General features: G+C 41.3%; 1 pseudogene; it reads right to left on the bottom strand.

Moving 5' to 3' along the window:
- Positions 1-5,707: 5,707 nt before the first annotated feature.
- LOC126076307 (glutamate dehydrogenase 1, mitochondrial-like) lies at positions 5,708-7,378 on the bottom strand (annotated as a pseudogene).
- Positions 7,379-8,146: the final 768 nt, after the last annotated feature.

Here is an 8,146-nt window from a genome sequence, read left to right as displayed (position 1 = left end):
AGGGTTGAAAATTAATCCAACAAATATTCAGGTGACTTTCACCTCAGTGAAATTTCTAGGGGTCCAGTGGCGAGGGGCACATAAAGATATTCCTTCTAAAGTGAAGGATTAAGTTATTGCATCTGGCTCCTCCCAGAACTAAAAAGGAGGGACAATGACTGGTGAGCCCTTTTTATCAAGTGACTGGAGAATCTGCTACCTTGCATGGGGCCCAGAACAAGAGAAGGCTCTGCAACAGTTTCAGACTACCAGGCAACCTGCTCTGTCCCTTGGGCCATATGATCCAACTACAACTAGCTGAGGTGCTTGCTGAGGACAAAGGGAATATGGAATGGGTGCTGGAAGACGGTATTTCTAAATACCAGTTATGACCACATGACCAGTTGCAGAATCGAGGACTATAATTGCTATGAGTATTTCTGCTTTGTATGTGTGCACCAAATATTTTTGTTTTCTTCACTTATAAAATATAAGATGTAAACAGGGCTAGTGCATTTTTGGTTGTGTGTTCATTGTATCGCATTAGGCACAAGTACGACTTCCTAATTGTCTTTATTCAGAGATTATATATGGTTTAAGGAGATGTGTACAAGTGCCAAGTTGACAAGGGGTGGACTGAGTTGGTTAAGGTTGTGTGTCAACTTGGCTGGGCCATGATTCTCAGTTGTTTGGCAGTTGTATGATGTTGTGATCATTACGTGATGAGACTTGATATAATGTGATCACCACTATGATGGGATATGCTGTGAGCAGCCAGTCAGTTCAAAGGGTGTGTGGCCTACATCAAATTAAGTAGACATTCTGGCAAGGCTTGTGGGCTTTTGCTAGCCCTGGATCCTGGAGCTGGCTCCTGTTTCTCTGACTCCAGTTCTTGGGACTTGAGTTACCAGCTTACCTGGAGTCCTGCCCGCTGATCTTGGGATTCACCAATCTTCACAGCCTGTGAGCAACAGCCCTGCTCTTTGATCTGCCGAATTTGGGTTCACCAGCCCCCGCAGCTACGTGAGTCAGGAGAAGCCTCTGTCCTGACCCATGGACTTGGGACGTTCCAGCCTCTACAACTGCATGACCCAATCCTTGATATATATCTCTATATATATTTATGCATTTTACCAGTTTTTCTTCTCTTGAGAACCCAGCCTAAGACACTCCCCCTTTGTCCTTATCTCTCTTTCTTTCTATCAGTTCCAATGGTTCCAGGCCCAAGCCTACATTTGCATGTTTGAGCTAAAGGGAACATTGTTGCTCAAAATACTGTATTCTTTTGAACTAGGGATTATGTATTCCTAAATCACCTTTGGGCTGAATACTGACTTTGTCTCATGTGGCCAAACTAGAACGGATTATAAGTGCCACTCCACTACAATAATTTTATGATAACTTACCTCTCCAACTCTAACATCTTCTTCTGGGACTGGACAAAGGGGAGGCCCTGACAAAGTTCCTTTTGTTGCCTTACAAGCTTTCTTTAAACTTTTTTTTTTTTTAATAAAATGTAGCATTTTTCATTCTTTTACTGTCTTATCTTTCCATACCTGAATTTAAGGTATGGCTCTTAAGCAGCATTTAGTTGATAATATCTATCTTTTAGTCAGAATATTTAGCCTATTTACATTTAATATAATTACTGTTGTAGTTGGATTTATATTTTCCATCTCATCATTTGTTCTCTATCACACAAGCTCTATATTCTTTTTTCCCTCTTTTCTTGCCTATTAGGAGGGACTTTTACCTGCCTATTAGGAGGGAATTTTTTACTCTTCTGTTAGTCGTTACCCTAGATATTAACACACGCATCCTTTAAAGTAATACTTTTACCACTTCCTGGATAATGTAAGGATCTCAGCATTTTTACCACCTTTTACCTTTCCCCAACTTTTCGTGCTATTATTGTCATATATTTTGATTTTATATATGATTTTATATATCTATATGGGTTTTTTTATATATATCTATATATGTATTCAACCCAAAGGTGATTTAGGAATATACAATGCCTAGTTCAAAAGAATACAGTATTTTGAGCAACAATGTTCCCTTTAACACAAATGTAGGCTTGGGCCTGGGACCACTGGAACTGATATAAATAAATACATAATATATATAAATGTTGATATACATATATGGAGCCCTGGTGGTGCAGTGGTTAAGAGCTCAGCTATTCACCAGAGGTCATCAATTCAAATCCATAGCCACTCCTTGGAAACCCTATGGGGCAGTTCTACTCTGTCCTATAGGATCAGTATGAGTCGGAATTGACTTGATGACAATGGGTTTGGTTTTATATATATGTACATATGTGTTATACGTACATATATACATAACCAAACAATATATATATATGTTCTGCTCAAGACATTATTGTTACTGCAGAGATCAATATTCATTTAAGTTTACCCACCTGTTCTCTCAGTTGCTCTTAACTCATTCCTATATTTCAATGTTTCCATTTAGGAACATTTTTCCTCTATAAGAAATCCTTTTAGTAGTTCTATTGGGCAAGTGTGCTGGTGTTAAATGCCCTCAGCTTTTTGTCTGAAAACATTTCCCCTTCATTATTGTTATTTTTTAAAAGGTAGACTTTTAATAACTGCTTTTATCATTAGGTTCAATCATATAGTCACGAATTAGTTAGAAATTTCTGAAAGGGTATTACTGCTAAAAAAAAAAAAACTTATTCATTATATAAATAGCTAGTACTTCACTGAGATGTTCATTTTCAAAAGGCTCCGGGCAAGCAACTTCTGTCAAAGAGAAAAAATTAATAACAGATATTTTACTTTGATTTTTAAGATTTTCCTTACCCATGAAACCAAATATTCACTGTAAAGAAATTCTTTAAGAAAATTAATTCTGCCAGCAGTTTTTCTTTCACCCAAAGTTGCTAACCTTTTCTTTCCTGTTCAAAACCAGGCTAATAAATTTGAATTTCAAAAAATATGATTAAGTGGAGGACTAGAGACCATCTTATGACCTGATAACAGCTGATCTCAGTAAAAGTGGTAGGGCCAGGTTCAATCAATCATGTCAAGATTAGCCATTGGTTAATCTATTTTTCTCCCTCTTCTCTTCATCTGGTCTCACTGTACCTAGCTTCTTCAAGCCATTTGCTTTTTCTGGAATCAAAATGGTCTCCCTATATGTATATAAAATAACTGCTCAGAATAAACCTATGTTTCAATTTCATTGAGTTTTATTTTTAATGCTTCCAAATGAAACAATTCAATGTTGTTTTAAGTCCCATTTTGTTAACCTTGTGTGCAGAATGTGAGACTTCTGAAAGAAAAGGGACACAAAATACAACCATAGGTAATGCTCAGAACTGCCAGCTAAACTCCCAGCAGGGAGACCAAGTAGTTTTGTACTGGGTTACTCTACTTGAGTTATTGTTCAAACAGTCAACACAATGGATCTTCAAAGAAAAGTTAATTAGCATAAGAAGATTATTGCAGCCTTTGCACTATGTGTTATATTTAGCAAATTCTGACAGTTAACAAAAATAGCCTCCATAATCTGCAGTTATGAAGATAATTTAATTCATATCTGGCTTTTTATTTTTGCTGGGCAATACACATTTAGCTAGAAACAGAAATATAATAAGATCCAGCAATTCTACTTCTAGGTATATATGCTAGATAAGTAAGAGCCATCACACAAACAGACGTATGTACATCTATGTTCATTGCAGCATTATTCACAATAGCAAAAAGATGGAAACAACTTAAGTGTCCATCAACAGAAGAATGGATAAACAAACTATGATACATACACACAATTACTACACAATGATGAAGAACAATGCTGAATCTGTGAAACATCTCACAACATGGATAAATCTGGAGGGCATTATGCTGAATGAAATACGTCAATCACAAAAGGACAAATACTCTATGAGAGCACTATTATAAAAACACCTGAAAAGGTTTCCACGTAGAAAGAAACAATCTTCGATGGTTACCAAGGAGGGGAGGAGCGGAGAGGGAAAAACACTAACTAGTAGATAAGTGGTAACTTTGGTGAGGGGTAAGACAGTACACAATACTGAGGAAGTCAGCACAACTTGACCAGGGCGAAGTCACAGAAGCTTCACACACACATTCAAATGTCCTTAGCAACTGGGCTGAGGGCTGGGGACCATGGTCTTGGGGGACATCTAGCTCAACTGGCTAACACTGGAAAGAAAATATTCTACATCTGACTGTGGTGAGTAGCATCTGGGGCCTTAAAACCCTGCAAGCAGCCATTCAGATACAACTACTGGTCCCATCCCGGGTAGAGCAAGGGAAAATGAAGAAAACCAAAGATACAAGGAAAAGATTAGTCCGGAGGGTTTACTGACCACAACTACCACAACCTCCACCAGACTGAGCCCAGAACAACTAGATGGTGCCCAGTTCCGCCACCAACTGCTCTGGTAGGGATCACAATAGAGGGTCCCAGAAAGAGCTGGAGAAAACGTAGAACGAAATTTAAATTCACAAAAAGTAACAAAAAGGCCAGGCTTGCTGGTCTGACAAAGACTGCAGAAACCCTGAGAGTATGGCCCACAGACACCCTTTTAGCTCTGTACAGAAGTCAGTCCTGAGGTTCACCCTTCAGCCAAAGATTAGACAGGTCAATAAGGCCAACATAGGAAACCCTGGTAGTGTAGTGGTTAAGTGCTACGGCTGCTAACCAAAAGGTCGGCAGTTCAAATCCACCAGGCACTCCTTGGAAACTCTCTGGGGCAGTTCTGCTCTGTCCTGTAGGGTTGCTATGTGTTAGAACTGACTCAACAGCAATGGGTTAGGTTTTTGTTTTTTTGGCATAGGGCTGACAATAATGCATGGGAGGCTAATGGGCGCGCCAGCCCAAAAGCAAAGAAGAGAAGGCAGGAAAACTGGATGGATGGAAACAGGGAACCCGGGGAGGAGAAGGGGAGAGTGTTGACACATCACAGGATTGGCAACCAGTGTCACAAAACAATTTCTGTATAAACTGTTTAAGGAGAAACTAACTTGCTCTGTAACTTTCACCTAAAGCACTATAAAAACAAACAAAAAAAAGTACTAGCTTTTTTTAAAACTTATGTTTATAGGCATTCTCTGCTTGAGTCAAGGTTAGCTTGCTAAGTGATTAAAAGAAATTTTATTATAGTAGCATGCACTTATTTCATTCTAAAAGAATGAAATGCATAAAGAGAAACAGCTTTTATTTTTGTTTGCAAATTGTAAAATTTGCTAACGTAAATTAGCAATAACTCACTTTCAGAACATTCCACCTTCTGAAAATGTCATACACCCACTTTCAAATGTGTCAAAGTTACAGCATATTCCAGACTTGGCCAGAGCAAAAGAATGTAACCAAGTGACTGTTCTTGGAGAACAAATGCTTAATACAAACAGCAGGTAACTGATGTGCTATGCTGGGAAACAGCCATGGAGCAACATAGCCAGATGGAACAGACTTTTCATTAAAAGGCCAAATACCTAAATGGCCTTTTGGCAAGGGCAATTTCAACTTTCAAGCTCATCAGCTTGTGTATGATCTCCTAACGTTTATTTTATTCCTTTTAAAAGTGTAGTTTGAACTGACTTGTTGAGAATGGCTGGTGTCCATTATATAGTAAGTCAGGAGAGAAAGAGATTCTTGTGGTTACATGTAAACTTGTCATAGGTTTGCTGAAGTTACAAGGAAGAGGGTAGTGAAGAAGTTATCTATGATCTATCTACTTGAAGGTCAAACCAGCTTCATTGTACACCCTGACAATTTTCTCAATGGCAATGACGTAGGCAGCCATTCTCACATCCATTCCCAGTTTATACTTCCTGGCTGTGCTCATGGTTTGCCTAGCAGGATACTCCATGGTATAAGCTAAGCCAGAGTGCACGATGTCTTTCTCAGATGCACCTGATAGTCTATCTTGGAATCCTGCTGTGGGTAAAATGGGAAGAGTTCCACTGAGCTTCCAAATGTTCTTTCTAAACTCTTTTAAGCAGACCTGAGCAAATGGTAGTAGAATCCCTTTCATATTTGAAAGTCAAATGGCCATAGCTGACATGACTTATATTCTTCAGCCGCTCAAAGTAAGATACTGTCAGTCCTCCAGCATTCAAGCAGAGATCAAGGATTACTAGAATCTTCTTCGCCAGGAAAATCTTATGAACTTCTGGCGTTGTCTGTTCATTGGCACCTTCAGCAATGATCTTGGCTTTGACTTTCTGTGCACTGAATTTGGTCAACTGCTTCTCCTTGGCGGCAGGAATCTGTATGTCACAGTCAGCTTCCAAGATGCTTCCTTTATAGGGTTTTGCCTTGGTGAAACCCATGACTGATCCACGTTGCAATTTGAAGTCCTCCAGTTCCTTTGGATCAATACCATCTGAATTCCATATGCCCCTGTGAGAGTCACTAACACCAACACATTTAGCACCAGAATGACGTAAATATCTTATAGTATAATGGCCCATATTACCAAATCCCTGAACAAGTGTTTTATTTTGAACTCTTGATGTCAACACTAAAATGTTCATGTAAGAAGCTTCACTGATAAAGTTTTCAATACCAAGGAAAACACCAGAGCCAGTAGCAGAGATATGTCCATGGATACCACCCTGACTGATGGGTTTACCTGTAACACAGGCATGTGAATTAATATCATAGTATCCTATGGTGCTGGCATAGGTGTCAGCAATCCAGGACATCTCACGCTCACCAGTGCCCATACCTGGGGGCAAGCACATCAACGCTAGGACCAATAAAGCCCTTCTTTGCTAATTCCATGGTGAACCTCCTTGTGATCTTTTCAAATTCATTATGGGTATAATTCTTGGGATTGATCTTAACACCAGCTTTAGCACCCCCAAAGAGCACATCAACCACAGCACATTTCTATGTCATCAAAGCAGCCAAAGCTTTTACTTCATTTATACTCACACATTTGCGCTTTAACAGATACCAGCCTTGCAGGGAGTGCAGTGCTGACTGTGCTGGGCTCGGTAGCCATGAATGGCCTCCCAGGAGCCGCTGTGAGCCGGATGGGGAAGGAGAGACTCAGCACACGGTTGCAGGGCTTGATGATTCACAGAATCCCGAGCACTCATTTCCGCTTCTGCTCCTCACTGTCCTGGGTCTTGATGAATTCCATTATTGTCTTCCATGATGTTGAGGCCATGGTCGAAGAAGCCCTCCGCTATCTTGGAAAGGTCAGGACTGTCCTCACAATTCCCAGCAGCCTCGCTGTAGTGTCTCAGGGCAGGTGGCCTGGACCCTGACTGTTGGATGTGGGGGCCTGCCCACAGGTCAGGCCCAGAAGCGCAGCTGAATTTGCCGCTTTAGAGGCCAAGGCAACAGGCCTGGCCCTAGACAGCAGCTGCCCTTTGCCCAGGCAGCGGTACATGGCTGCAGAGGCAAAGGCACGACAGGGGAGAGGTGCGTGTGGGTCCCGGGAAAAGTGCGTTCAGAGGCCCTTGGCACTGAGGCAGGAAAGGCCAGGCTATCTTTTTTAAGCCTGAGCCTCCTGCCTTCCTGGCTGTACTCGCCCCTCCTGGCGCTTGCCTCCTAACCAGGAGGAACTCTCTGTCTATGAATGTTGCTACTCAAAGACGCCTGCGAACCGCAGGGCTAGCGGAGCACTGGACACTGGGGAGGCCGCTGAAGAAGTGAAACGTCTGCCTCCACTTCCACTTCCGCTTCAGCCCCGCCTCTCTGGCTGCTGCATCTGTGGTAAAAGTGCATGTCTACAGAAGAGCTTAGCCTTCGTTTTGGAAGTGTACTTAAAGGGCGTGGAGCTGTAGTTTGCATTTATTTTCTGTCAGCATTTTCAAAATATCAACCCATTGTCTCAAGCTCCCATCATTTCTCGTGAGAAATCAGTTTTCAGTCTAGTGATTGCTCCTTTGAAGGCGGGCCTACCTTGACCTTTTTTCCCTGATTAAAAATATAAATGGCTGCCCATGATCCTACTTCATGCCTTTTCTTTCTCCTACCCTTGTTGTCTCCCCTGAACTGAGGGAGTCTTTGAGTGCTTATATAATCCAGCGCACGTGCTCAAGCTCTGTGAAAGCCCTTCAAGGCCTTTGTGCACATTCCTGTGGAACGAGGGCTGTGAGACCTGGAAATGGACTTCAGGCTGTTTGGCCAAGAATTCTGAAGTCTCAGATATTTG

The sequence above is a fragment of the Elephas maximus genome, chromosome 4 (assembly GCF_024166365.1).
Source record: "Elephas maximus indicus isolate mEleMax1 chromosome 4, mEleMax1 primary haplotype, whole genome shotgun sequence".
Classification (NCBI taxonomy): domain Eukaryota; kingdom Metazoa; phylum Chordata; class Mammalia; order Proboscidea; family Elephantidae; genus Elephas; species Elephas maximus.
This window is presented reverse-complemented; position numbering and strand designations above follow the sequence as displayed.